This window comes from Acinonyx jubatus, chromosome B1 (assembly GCF_027475565.1).
Source record: "Acinonyx jubatus isolate Ajub_Pintada_27869175 chromosome B1, VMU_Ajub_asm_v1.0, whole genome shotgun sequence".
Lineage (NCBI taxonomy): Eukaryota > Metazoa > Chordata > Mammalia > Carnivora > Felidae > Acinonyx > Acinonyx jubatus.
This window is the reverse complement of record NC_069382.1, coordinates 115,918,752-115,931,685: the sequence shown is the minus strand read 5'-3', so window position 1 is coordinate 115,931,685 and position 12,934 is coordinate 115,918,752. Positions and strand designations below refer to the sequence as shown.

The following is a 12,934-nucleotide window of genomic DNA, read 5'->3' as shown; positions in this document are numbered from 1 at the left end:
TATTTAACAAATTTTAACAAAGTCACAATACGATGGCCACAGGAGAAATTTCTGTGAGATTCTGAAGGAAGTAACACCTAGTCATTCCATTTAAAGGTGGGAGTTTGGCATCAGGCAGCCCTGCAACTTTTGAATGTAGTTAGTGAAGTCTTTTTGGAGTAGGTCTGCATCTTTTGAGCTACCAAAGATCTCCTCATGCTTGTTTTGGGGTCAGGTAATTGTGCAATTTGGCAGCAAAGGGCATCAACTTCTGCAGATTATATAGGTCACTGAGGGTGGAAGTGGGGAGAGAGACATGATTGCAATTTCTCAGTTTTTCCTCATGTGTTCTAATTGTTTTCAGCTCTCTCACTTCACATCTGGCTGTTTTTCTGAGGGTTGGCTGTGCTGATCAAGAGCTTCATCCACCACCAGAGTCAGAGGCAGCTGCCTTTCACAGACATTTTACCAGTATCCATAATTTCATTTGGTTTCATCCCTCTTCTAATTTTGTGAATTTACATAATTCCTAGTAGTCCTTTTCCCCTAAATAAACCTCTGATGGTTATTTGTCAACTTAACTGGACCAAGGGTGTCCAGATATTTAATTAAATGTTATTCTGGGTGTGCCGATAAGGGCATTTTTGGATGAGATTAACAATTGAATTGGTAGACTGAATAAAGCAGATTGTCTTCCACAATGTAGGAGGACATCATCCAAATCATTGAAGGCCTGAATAGAACAAAAAGGCTGAAGAAGGGAGATTTTTCTCTTTTTGCTGGATTGTCTTTGAGGTGGAATACCAGTCTTCTCCTGCCTTTGGACTCATGCTAGGACTGGAACTTATACCAGCTTCTCTCCTGATTCTCTGGCTTGTAATCTCAAATTGGTCCTGTGCCTTCAGCTTGCTAACTTGCACATCTTGGGACTTCTCATTCTCCGTAGCCACACAAGTCAATTCTTTATAATAAATTGAGGAAAATTTTGAGTGTCATATTTCAAGAAAGACATTTAAAAGCTTGAATGAAGACATTTTATAGCCAGAAGAACTAAAAAGCATATGGCGGCCCTCTTTCTCATGTGTTACTCAAAATAAATATCAATAATAATTTGTAAAATAAACACAATATGCCCAACTAAATGCTAATTATTTCCAAGGTAATTATCTTAATAAATGAAAAAATACATATTAAATACTAAACACTTTCAAATTATCTCTATCCCCTGCCCCTGCTTTTTAATGTTTCTGGTTTTTTTCTAGTATGCTAAAGCGTATTCTTAGTCTAACTATAGGAAATTGTAGTAGACTGCAAAAAATAGTTCTAATTTTTCTCTCTCTCTATCTACCACCTTTGCAAGGTGACCTTGCAGATCTTTCCATGAGGAGGTGGAGTCTTTCCCATCCCTTGAATCTGGGCTGACTCTTAACAAATGTTGGTCAATATAATATAGTAGAATGGCATGGGTGCCAGTTCTGACCTTGGGTCTCAATTGTCCTTGTGCTGCTTCCCTCAGTGACCTGTGCAAGTCTGATCTAGCCTACTAGGAGATGAAGACCATATGGAAGAGAGGCCCCAGTTGCCCCAGTTGAGGCTTCCTAAGCTTGTCTACTACTAGCAAATATTAAGAAATGTGAGGGAGCTCAGCCAACCTTGCCAGAGTTTTTACCTGACTCACAAATGTCCAAACATATGAGAATAAGTCCAACTGAGATATAGACTCATGAGGGATAGAAGCTGGTTTTTCCTTTAAACCATTGGGTACTAAGGTGGTTTGTTATATTCCAATGGCTAAATGATAGAGAAATCCAGCCCTGGATGTCATTAAGATGGAATATATACGGAGAAGGGTGATTAGCCTGTGAAGAGGTCTGAAAATCAAGCTGTAGGAGAATGGATTGAAAGGACTAGGATATTTAGCATAGAAAGCAAGGATTTGGGGAGGGACATAGTGACTTCCCTTAAATAATTGGCAAACTGTTACGTAAACGGGGATTATATTTACCCAGAATAAATTTAGAAGGCAAGTGGTAAACATTGGAAGATATTAAGATGATGAAAGACATTGTAATAGAGATATATAAATTATAGAATTTGCTCGGATTTATTTGGTGGGGATGGTGCTTTACAACGCAGTTAGTTTTGTCATTAGAAGTGTACATACAGAATAAATGACCTTTTCACATGTTTGTTCCAAAAGGCAAATTTCCTCTTTGGCTTGAAGTTTTGACTAGATAACATATAACATTACTTGAAGTCCAAAATTATATGTGTTGTGATAATTTATATGTTTCCTTTCTTTAAATATACTTTTCATAATTATTGGTATTCAAAATTTCTATTGTTTAAATACCAATAATATAACTGTTTGATCTTCCATTCATTTTGATTTGAATTGATTATATCGTAGCCACACTCTGAGTGGAATCATCTGAAAATCTATCCACCATCTTACCATCAATAGAGCTGTTAAAATGTGTTCTGGGTTCCAAAAATTCACTTCAAAAGAAACTGTTGGGTTACGACCAATAGTGAAAGTGAAGACAAAAAATTCATGTAGAAGTAATATAAGAAGTTTATTTCTGTTCCTTTATTCAACAAATATCTATTGATTTCCTGTTATTTGCTGGACACTTATTTAAGCACTGTGGAAATGCTTATAAACAAGTGAAGGCATTACCTTTAGGAAGATTATCTTCTAGAAAGGAAGGAAAACACTAAATAAATATGAATTCCATTTATTGTGTGTTGGTTCACAGCCCTATCAGGATCTTTGCAGGTATACTCAAAACTGTCCCCCATACTCAGAGGGCAGGGAGAAACCAAAGAAAGAGGCAGGCACTCTAGATTAGGAAGTGGAAGCTTTAATAAGCAAAAGTAACTTATGTACATGGCTTATGTTGGGCAGCAGCAAGATGAATGGGCCCCCACAACCACCTGCCAAATCTTGAAAGTTTAAATAGAGGCCGTAATGGGTTCAGTCACATACATTGGGCAGGTGTTCTCAACACCACATCCCTATCTCAAGCCTATGTCCTTGGAAGAGTATCTGGGAGCAGAAAACGCTAGTGAAACCCACTTTCCAAGGACAGGCAAGGGAGTCAGGAGACTAAGTGCAAGGACCCACCCAGTTATATTTGGCAGTCACATCTTTTTGATGATGTTCCCCAACATTGTGAGGTGTGATAGTGTTAAGAAGAAAAATAAAGCAGGGTAAGGAGACATAAATTAATGGGTAAGTCAATCTTTTAGAAAAGGGATCAGAGAAGTCCTCTGTGGGGAGGTAACAATTTGAGCACAGGCCTAACTGAAGCTAGAACAAACCTAGTAAACAAGGGGAATAATTTACCAAACAGATGGAAAATATGAAGAAGAAGTTGTGCTAGCCATACTCAATGAAATGCAAGAAAGGCTCCATGCTGAAATGAGGTGAAGCAAAAGAGAGAAGCAGGAAGAAATTGGAGCAGTAATGGCTAGTCACATGAAGCATTATAGGTCATGATAAGAACTTGGTATTTTATTTAGAGTATGATGTAAAGCCATTGGGAGGTTGGGACTAGGCATTTGGCAGGATATGTGTTCCATTTCAAATGGCTCACTCTTGCTTTAGGGGGACATAAAGCTACAGTGGGGTGCAGTAAGGGGCAGAGGTCATTGTCCCTTGACTCAACTGCTTTCATATCCATTCTCTCCTTTCTCAAGTCCTGTTCTGTATCAATGGAAGAATGGGAGGAATACAGCCCTGGTGCTGTATTTTCTAGGGTTTTTTAATGATACAGCTGGGTGAGACACTGACGGTGGAGGGAAGAGAGAAGCCAGGCCATTTTTTCAATCTTCGTTCTCTCTGCTCATCACTTACTATGAGTTGAGAGAATTATGGTGGTTCTGCTTTCACTGGCATCAGTAGTGAGTATAGTTTTGTGCTCTGGTTATGCCTCCTTTTTTTCCATCTAACAAGAAGACAGTTTCGTTAATGATAGAAACAGTACAAATTTCAAAACAAGCTGCAGTTATTCTTTTCAAACACCAAAAAAGGTCCTCGTTTTCAGATGGTTACATTGTCAATTCCATAAAAACGTTTATAATAACATTACTGTTTTTTTTTTCAGGGACTGGACTGCCTTTGCTCTTGACACATTTGCTTGTGACATGACCAATTCTATGTCCTTGACCTCTACATCTCTTTCATCAACTTCTTCCTCTTCACTCTCCTCTTGTTCAGGTGGAGTCTGTGTGTTTTCTTGAATTTTTGAGACAGTTTTTCCTTGAATTCTGAATTTCTCAGCAGTTTCTAGTTGTGCCTGCTGAGATAAATCCTTGATCTTGGCTTCCCCCAAAACAATGTAGGTAACTGAAACTGGGCTTTTATGGACGTCTGGTTTTGTGATGACAAAGAGGGTTTTCTTAGATTTCCAGATAGTGGCTCTTGTAACCCCTGCAACCTGTCAAAGACCCAGTTTGGACATAGCCTTCTGTGCCTTCTTTTCACTCCAGCTCTGTTTTGCTTTACTGACTGGTTCTTCATTGATTTCAGCTGTTGCTGCCAGCTGGGCTTATTGTGTGGTTGGCTGTGTGGAATTCTGTTCCTCAAGCTCTGATACTGATTCATCATTGTCAGATTCTGTTCCAGATCCTATCTCAGCCTAAGACCATGGCAACTCCTGCTCTCCATTAGGGATGGTTTCTGTGGCTTCACCAGGCATTTTGTACAGGGAACACGGAACCAAGATGGCAGAAGAGAGAGCAAGCCATGCCTCTTCTTTTTGAATCCCAGCCTATGGGTGGGGAAATCTCTAGAGTGACTTGTTTGTCTAGTTGGACTCTGACTGAAACAAGGGGCAAAATTGAGGCAGGAATACTGTCATGAGACTATTTCAGTAATCTAGGCAAGAGAAGAGCAAGTTGAACAAGTTACAGTGGCACCATGGACAAGGTGAAAAATGATGAAATTTGGGATCTCTTTTGAATGTAAAACTAACATGGATTGTATAACTAATGCAATAAAATAAAAGAAATATAATGTCTTCAAACTTTAGTTTGAAAAACTGTAAAGGTGGTATTATTGGTAGATGTAGGGAAGATTGAGAAAAGAGGAGATCAGGAGGCAGGGTATATGAATCAAGAGTTCTGTTTGGTAAAAGTTAACGTTGACATAGCTATTTGGTATCTACTTAGGAGATCAAGTAGAAAGTTAAGTATATGAATTCAGAGTTTAGGAAAGCACTTCAGTTTAGAAATCTACTGGATGGGTGGATAGGATTATTGGTATAATAAAGTCATGCAATTTGAAATGATTACTTAGGAATTGGCTCTGCCTAGAAAAAAAATCCATGACTGAGGACTAAGTCTTAATGACTCCAATGTTTAGAAGGAGAGAAAAGAAAGAAAATTGGATAGAGAAAAGAAACCATCATAGGAAACTAAAAAGGCACATATAGCAAAGCAGAAGGAAAAAAATAAAAGAAGTACTCCAGGAAGCCAAGTGAAGAAAGTTTTTCAAGACCTTCCCCCTCCTCCATTTCTCTTTCTCTCTCTCTTTTCCCTTACTTTTTTCTTTCATTCCTTTACTCAGTTATTTAGCTAATATGTATTGAGAACTTGCTGGATGCACTGTGATAGTTAATTAAGAACTCAGATACAGGAGGCTTTGAATAAAAATTTTTAGTGGTAGTCTTGTGGATGAGAGTCAATTTTTTTTAGACAGCTCCTTTAAATAAAGAATGATAAAAAATTATTTTTAGAAAACATGGCATAAGTTAATCTGGAAAACAAATCCATTATTATACACCTTAGGAAAAGAATGGGATTTTTACCTTGCTTAACACTTTATATGCATTTACTCATACAAATAATATCTATATATACATAAATATTTTACATTCAGTTCTATCATATTTACTTACAGCACATCATCTTGCAATGAAAAAAAATTTAAATGTCTTCTTATGTGTCTATTCTATAATTTTATTTTGCTGCTTGGAAATGGCAAATGCAATTGGGATTTTCTCCAGAGCTGCTCAGTTCTCTGTGACAATCCAAGGGTTAAATTAAAGGAGAAGTCAGCTCCTTGTCCTTGGCTCAGAGGAAAGCTGAACTGTAGCCTTCATTTATTTCCTTCACATTCTGTTTTGCTCTTTCCTCTTTTAGGACTGAGCATGTAGCCTTCACTTTTCTTATCCCCAGCCAAGATGCAACTCTACAGTGGGGAGATAGCCAGAATATGGGTTGGATCTAATTCTTAAAATCAAAGATAGGTAAGCTCCAAGGTTAAATTTGGAAAGCTCAGGAAATCCTAAGTGCAAACACCACCTTTCAATCATCTGCAAATCATTTCCTGCTCCCTTGTCTCTGAAAGGCAGGATTGCAGCCTCACTGTAATTTTTCTTTCTAAATTAAGCAGCACATTTCAGGTGTCTGAGAAGCAGCTGAGTGAGGCAAGGGATTTTAGAACTGGATTCCATTCAACTTTGCTATTGGTTTATTTTATCATTACATTTTCACACATGGGGTGAGAATTTTAGAATTTAGCGAAGGTCATTAAAGGAAGAAAATATGGCAGCAAAATAGGACTTGATGTTTTAGAGTTAAAAATAGGAAAAATGAGAAAGAATATATGCTATTAAAATTCTATATTTTTAATCCTTTTTTCCTCAGCATAATTCTGAATTTCAGGTGACAAACAAGGTACATTAAGTAGACTGAGCCTGGTAAATCATTGTACTTAACTGCAGGACTTAACTACAGGACTTTTTGTCTTCAACTTTATTGGAACCATTAAAAACTTGTTTATATGTTTATACCTTTTAGTCATTAGGATTGGGATGTAAATGTAACAGAAAAGACAGGGGCCAGGACCCAGTATTAATTTACTGTTAGCTCACGAGAACAGCCAAACCTCTTGAATAAAATACAAAATACATATTTTCGTCTCCTAACAACATTATGTTCTATTGTGACTAAATTTATTTCTGAAGTATGTGTATCCAGAGTGTACCTAGAGAAATTCAATCTACAGAAGAATTTAGTGACTTCAGATAAAAAAAATTGTTATATTTTGCTAGGTTAAAAAAATCAGATAAAGGAATAATCTTTCCCTCTTCATTTCTCTCATTAGAAGTGATATCTAGCAGAGACCAAGACCTTTTTGTAAGGCTTTTCATCTGCCAGTTTGCCTGGATAGTGAGGATATATGGTAAATAACCTCCAATGAAGGTCAAAGAGTAAAGAATTAAGATTAAGATATAATTGAAGGGGAAAAAAGAAAAGAAAGTAAGAGAACACAAAACATTGTAAATGCCTGGAAAAATTAGATAAAAACACAAATCCTAAGATCACGTTGAATATTCCCTTCAGTCTGCCCTGAGGTGTGAAATCCAATCATAATATCAGAGTTACCTATCCCTTACCATTGGGTTCCACTGGTTTTCATTCACTGACAAAATCTAAACATTTGAGAAGACAATGAACTGCTTTCAGATGTTTAAGAGGGAAGGGAATGTGTCTATTACCACTGAGTCATAAGTAGATATTATTTGTGGTAGGCAGACTCTAAGATAATAACTCATGATCCCCGAGTCCTCATATTCATACTTTTATGTAATTCTTTACCTTGAGAATGGCTAGATTTGGTGACTCACTTCTAATGAATTGAACACAGCAGAAGCAATAACATATCAGTTCAATTATCAAGTCTTAAAAAAGATCGTCACTTATGTCTTGGAATCTTTCTTTCAGGGTCATCACCCTGGGGTAACTAGTAGTCATGTGAGAAGCCCCATGGAGAAGGCCACCAGCAAGGAGCTGATACTTCCAGCCTTCAGCCAGTAAGGACCCAGAGACATGTGAACAGCCACCTGTGTAAACTTCAAAGCGGACTCCCCTCCAGCTGAGTACTGAAATGACTGTAACCCCAGATAATACCTTGACTCCAGACTTCTGAGAGACTAGACCATAAACACCCAACTAAATCACAGTAAGATCTTGACTCACAGAGATAATAAATGGTGTTTGAAGCTTTCAATTTCAAAAAGTATCTTTTTAGATTGTCTCGTGAGTTTTCTATCCTATGTTTATTTGATAAAATATGGGATATACCTCCATTAATCCACAATTACTTAAAATAATAATTTTATAATAAAATAATGATACTGAATTATTGCCTGCCCTAAGGAGAAGCTTAGTTATTTCTTGACTATTAGTTTTTGTAAAAAAAATATCTGTTTAAGATTTCTATGAAAATAAGAATTTGTTTCTGAATTCTGGCCTCCATTTTCTTCACTCTGCTTCCATCTGATCCAGCATAGAGACATCACTGAATTCAACTATCAAAACATATATTTGTTTTTAAAAGGAATTAAAATCTATCCATCTCTTTTCTTTAATTACAACTGGGAATTTATTATGAAAATATTTTTCCATTAAAGTTAGAAAACATGATATGAAATGGGATTGAATGATCTCAAATAAAGATATTAGAATATCTTTAAATAGAATTAGCCTCAATAAAAATAGTTCTTTCTTCTTTATTTCTTCCTTACCTATACCATTATTTATTCTTTATTTGTATTAGTTTAACATGTTAAAAAGAGTCATTTCTTAGATACTTAAGCTGAATATTCTGGTGACTAAAAATCTTTTTTAGAGTGATAAGAAATAAAGATAATTTTCTAATTTCTTCCCAACTATGCAGTTGTAAAATCTTTACAATTGAGAAGAGTAATTATTCATTATGGTGGCAAAATAATTTTCTTAGAAGAGAAAGTAATATATTAGCAGACAAAGTAGATTGTGGCCTAATTCTTTGAGTACAGAGCAGTATGGAGGGGAGGAAAGAGCCACACTACATCAGAATTTGGCATTCCACTATAGAATAGCTGGATATCTCCTCCTTATTATTTTAAATTGAGCCTCTTTAGCTAGACCAATGAAGATAAAAAAAGAGAAAGAGATCCAATTACATAAAGTCAGAAATAAAAGAAGAGACATTACAACCAATGCCACAGAAATACAAGGATCATAAGAGACTACTATAAACAATTATGTACCAACAAACTCAATAATCTAGAAGAAATGGAAAAATTCCTAGAAAGATACAAGCTACAAGTACTGAATCATGAAAAAATACAAAATTTGAACAGGAGAATTACAAGTAAGATGACTATATTAGCAATCAAAAACTTCTTAACAAAGAAGAGTCTTAGACCAGATGGCTTCACTTGTGAATTCTACCAAACATTTAAATAAGAATTAACAGCAATCTTTCTCAAACTCTTCCAAAAAAAATTGAAGAGGAGAGAACACGTTCAAACTCATTTATGATGCCAGTATTACCCTGATGGAAAAAAAGGGAAATGATCCTTGATGAGTATATATGTACAATTTCTCAACAAAATAATATCAAACCTAATTCAACAGCATATTAAAAGGATCATATACCAATATAACTGGGATTTGTCCCTTAGTGCAAGGATGGTTCAACATATGAAAATTAATTCATGTTAAACACCACATTAACAGAATAAAAGATAACAATCACATGGTCATCCCAATAGATGCAGAAAAAGTGTTTGATAAAATTCCTCAACTCCCTCATGGATAAAATCTCTGAACAGTGAGAAATAGAAGGAAAGTACTTCCACATAATAAAGCCTGTAAATGACAATCCCACAGAACACATCATTCTCAATAGTGAAAAAGTGAAAGCTTTTCCTCTAACATAAAGAATAAGGTAAGGATGCCCACTCTCACCACTTGTATTCCACACAGTATTGAAAATAGCTTAGAGCAATTAGGCAAGAAAAACAAATAAAAGTCATCCAAATCAGAAAGAAAGAATTAAAATTATACTTCTTTGCATATGACATGATTTCATATATACAAAACTCTAAAGATTCTATAAAAAATTAGAGTTAATTAACAAGTTCAGTAAAATTGCAGGTTACAGCATCAACATATAAAGTTCAGTTGTGTTTCTATACAATAACAGCAAATTATCTGAAAAGGAAATTAGAAAACAATCTCATTTACAGTAGCATTAAAAAGAATAAAATATTAAGAATAGACTTAACTAAGGAGGTGAAAGATGTGCATACTAAACATTACAAAACATTAATGAAAGAAATAGAAGAAAAAACAAATAAATGGAAAGGCATGCCATGTTCATGAATTGGCAGACTTAATATTGTTCAAATGTCCATACTACCCAGAGCAATCAACAGACTCAATGTTATTCCCATCAATAACTTTTACAATTAACAAGGAAACTCAAAAGACCACAAATAGCCAAATTATTCATGAAATAGAAGAAGAAAGCTGGAGTCATTACATTTCCTTATTTTGGAATATAGTACAAAGGTATAGTAATCAAAACAATGTGGTACTCATGTAAAGACAGATACAGACAAATGGAATACAATAGACAGCCCAGAAGTAAATACACGCATATGTAGGCAACTGATCTTCAGCAAGAGTCCAAGTGCAACAATGGAGAAGCTTTTCAATAAACGGTACTGGGAAACCTGGATATACACATGCAAATAATGAAATTGGATCCTTATCTTACACCACACACAAAGTCAACTCAAAATCAATTGAAAACTTAAACATAAGATCTGGAACTATAAATCTCCTAGAAATAAATATAAGGGAAAACCTTGATGGCGTCAGTCTTGGTAATAATTTCATGGATATAATGCCATAAGCATGACAACAAAACAAAAATAAGCAAGTGCAAATGCATGAAACTAAAAAGCTTCTTTTCAACAAAATGAAAAGGCAACTTATGAAATGGGGGGAAATATTTTCAAACCAAAGGGTTAATTTCCAAAATATATAAGGAACTCATGCAGTGGAATAGTAAAATAACAAATAGCTTGATTAAAAAATGGGGCTGACAGCTTAAATAGACATTCCTCCAAAGAAGATTCACAAATGACCAACACACATATGAAAAAATTCTTCACATCACTAATTCATCAGAGAAATGCCAAATTAAACCACAATTAGATATTACCTCACGCTTGTTAAGGTGGCTATTATGAAAAAAACAATTGTTGGCGAGGATATGGAGAACCTAGAACCCTTATACACTGTTAGTGGGAATGCAAAATGGTGCAACTGCTATGGAAAACAGTATGAAGTTTTCTCACAAATTTTTCAAAACTACCATATGATCCAACAATCTCATTTCTAGGTTATCCTAAAGAATTGAAATCAGGATCTCTAGGAGATGTTAGCAATCTCATGTTCATTGCGGCACTATTCACAATAGTGAAAATGTGAAAACAATATAAATATACATCAGTAGATGAACAGAGAAAGAAAATGTCATATACATAGAATACAATTTGGCCTTATAAAAAGTCAAATTCTGCAACATGGAGGAATCATGGAGACTTTATGTAAAGTAAAATAAGTCAGTCACAGAAATATGAATACCACATGATTCACTTACATAAGGTAACTAAAATAGTCATGGAATTAACGAGTGGAATGGTGGTTGCTAGGGGAGGAAGAAAAGTGTAGTTACTAATCAGTGGGCATAAGGTTTCAATTAAGCAAGATAAATAAGATTAGCTACATAATAAATTTATGTACATTAAATATGTTATGTATATAATAAGATAACATATAAAGTATAATTGGATGTACATTAAGCTCTTGAGACATGTGGTATAACGTTGAACCTATAGGCAATGACAATGTATCATATACTTGAAATTTAAGAGGGTAAATGTTAAGTGTTCTCGCCACAATAAAGTACTTTTTAAGTGAGGGATAAAAACATGCTGCGTACATACAAAATGTGCCAGGCATTTTGCTATATAATCATACACATATCATCTTTTTAAAAATTAAATTTTCATAACAAGAGGCAAGTAATGCAAATTAATAATAACAAAGCATTAAGAAACATATTTCAAAACTGATTCTTCCAGCTTAAATTATGATGTAAGACATTTCATCTTTTTGAGATTAGTCTGTCCATCTGCAAACCAAGGTAAATAATTTCTGTCTTAAATATTGTATAAGGATACCAAAGCAAACAAACAAACAAACAAACAAACAAAAAACCCAGTGGGGGCTGGCAGATAGTAGGATTCCAGGTTTCCATCCATGTCAAACTTAAGTATTATGACTAAAATGTGCTGGAATTTTCTAACCTTTCAGAAGAAAATAATGCAGAGTTCTCTACATTCATTATTTTATAATTGGTCTTATGTAACACAGTTCACCTATGGTGAAGTATATGCTCCATTTGGATTAGCTGAGCTCGAGATTTAGAAATAGATAAACAGCCTGATGATATAATTGTGCCTCCTTTCCTCTAATTCCACCCCCTGTGGTGCACAGGTGTCCCACCCAATGTGTCAACATTCATGCAAAGTCAGGTTCACTTCCCTTTTTTTTTTTTCCCATTTTCTTAATGAAATAAAACTGAAATGATTGCTTAGGTAACCTGAGCTGTCAATATTGCCATTTCTTCCTATGAATGCTGCTCATATTTTCTTCTCTCCTTTATTTCTACCTCCTTCTCAAACCCTCTTTTCATCCTTTTAATTAACCAGGCTAAAGGTATGCTTACTAATTCTTGAATCTTAATGTCTCTTCGATTTCCTCTTTCATTGGAAGCTGGCAGGTTCACACCATAGCTGGATCTTTCATGCGATCCTGAATGAGAAATTCTAAGGATAAACTGCACTTTTTAATTAAAAAAATTTTAAATGTTTACTTATTTTTGAGAGAAAGAGAAAGAGAGAGAATGAGCAAGGGAGGGGGAAAGAGAGAGGGAGACACAGAATCTTAAGCAGGCTCCAGTCTCTGTGCTGACAGCTCAGAGACGCATGGCTGGAACCCATGAGCAGCGAGATCATGACCTGAGCCGAAGTCAGAGGCTTAACCGACTGAGCCACCCAGGTGCCCCTGCACTCTTTAATTTCAATATTAGATGGCCTGT

The 12,934-nt window shown here is 35.4% G+C and overlaps 1 pseudogene; it reads right to left on the bottom strand.

The window, feature by feature from the left end:
- Positions 1 to 4,032: 4,032 nt before the first annotated feature.
- On the bottom strand, positions 4,033 to 4,718 carry LOC106966504 (nascent polypeptide-associated complex subunit alpha-like; annotated as a pseudogene).
- Positions 4,719 to 12,934: the final 8,216 nt, after the last annotated feature.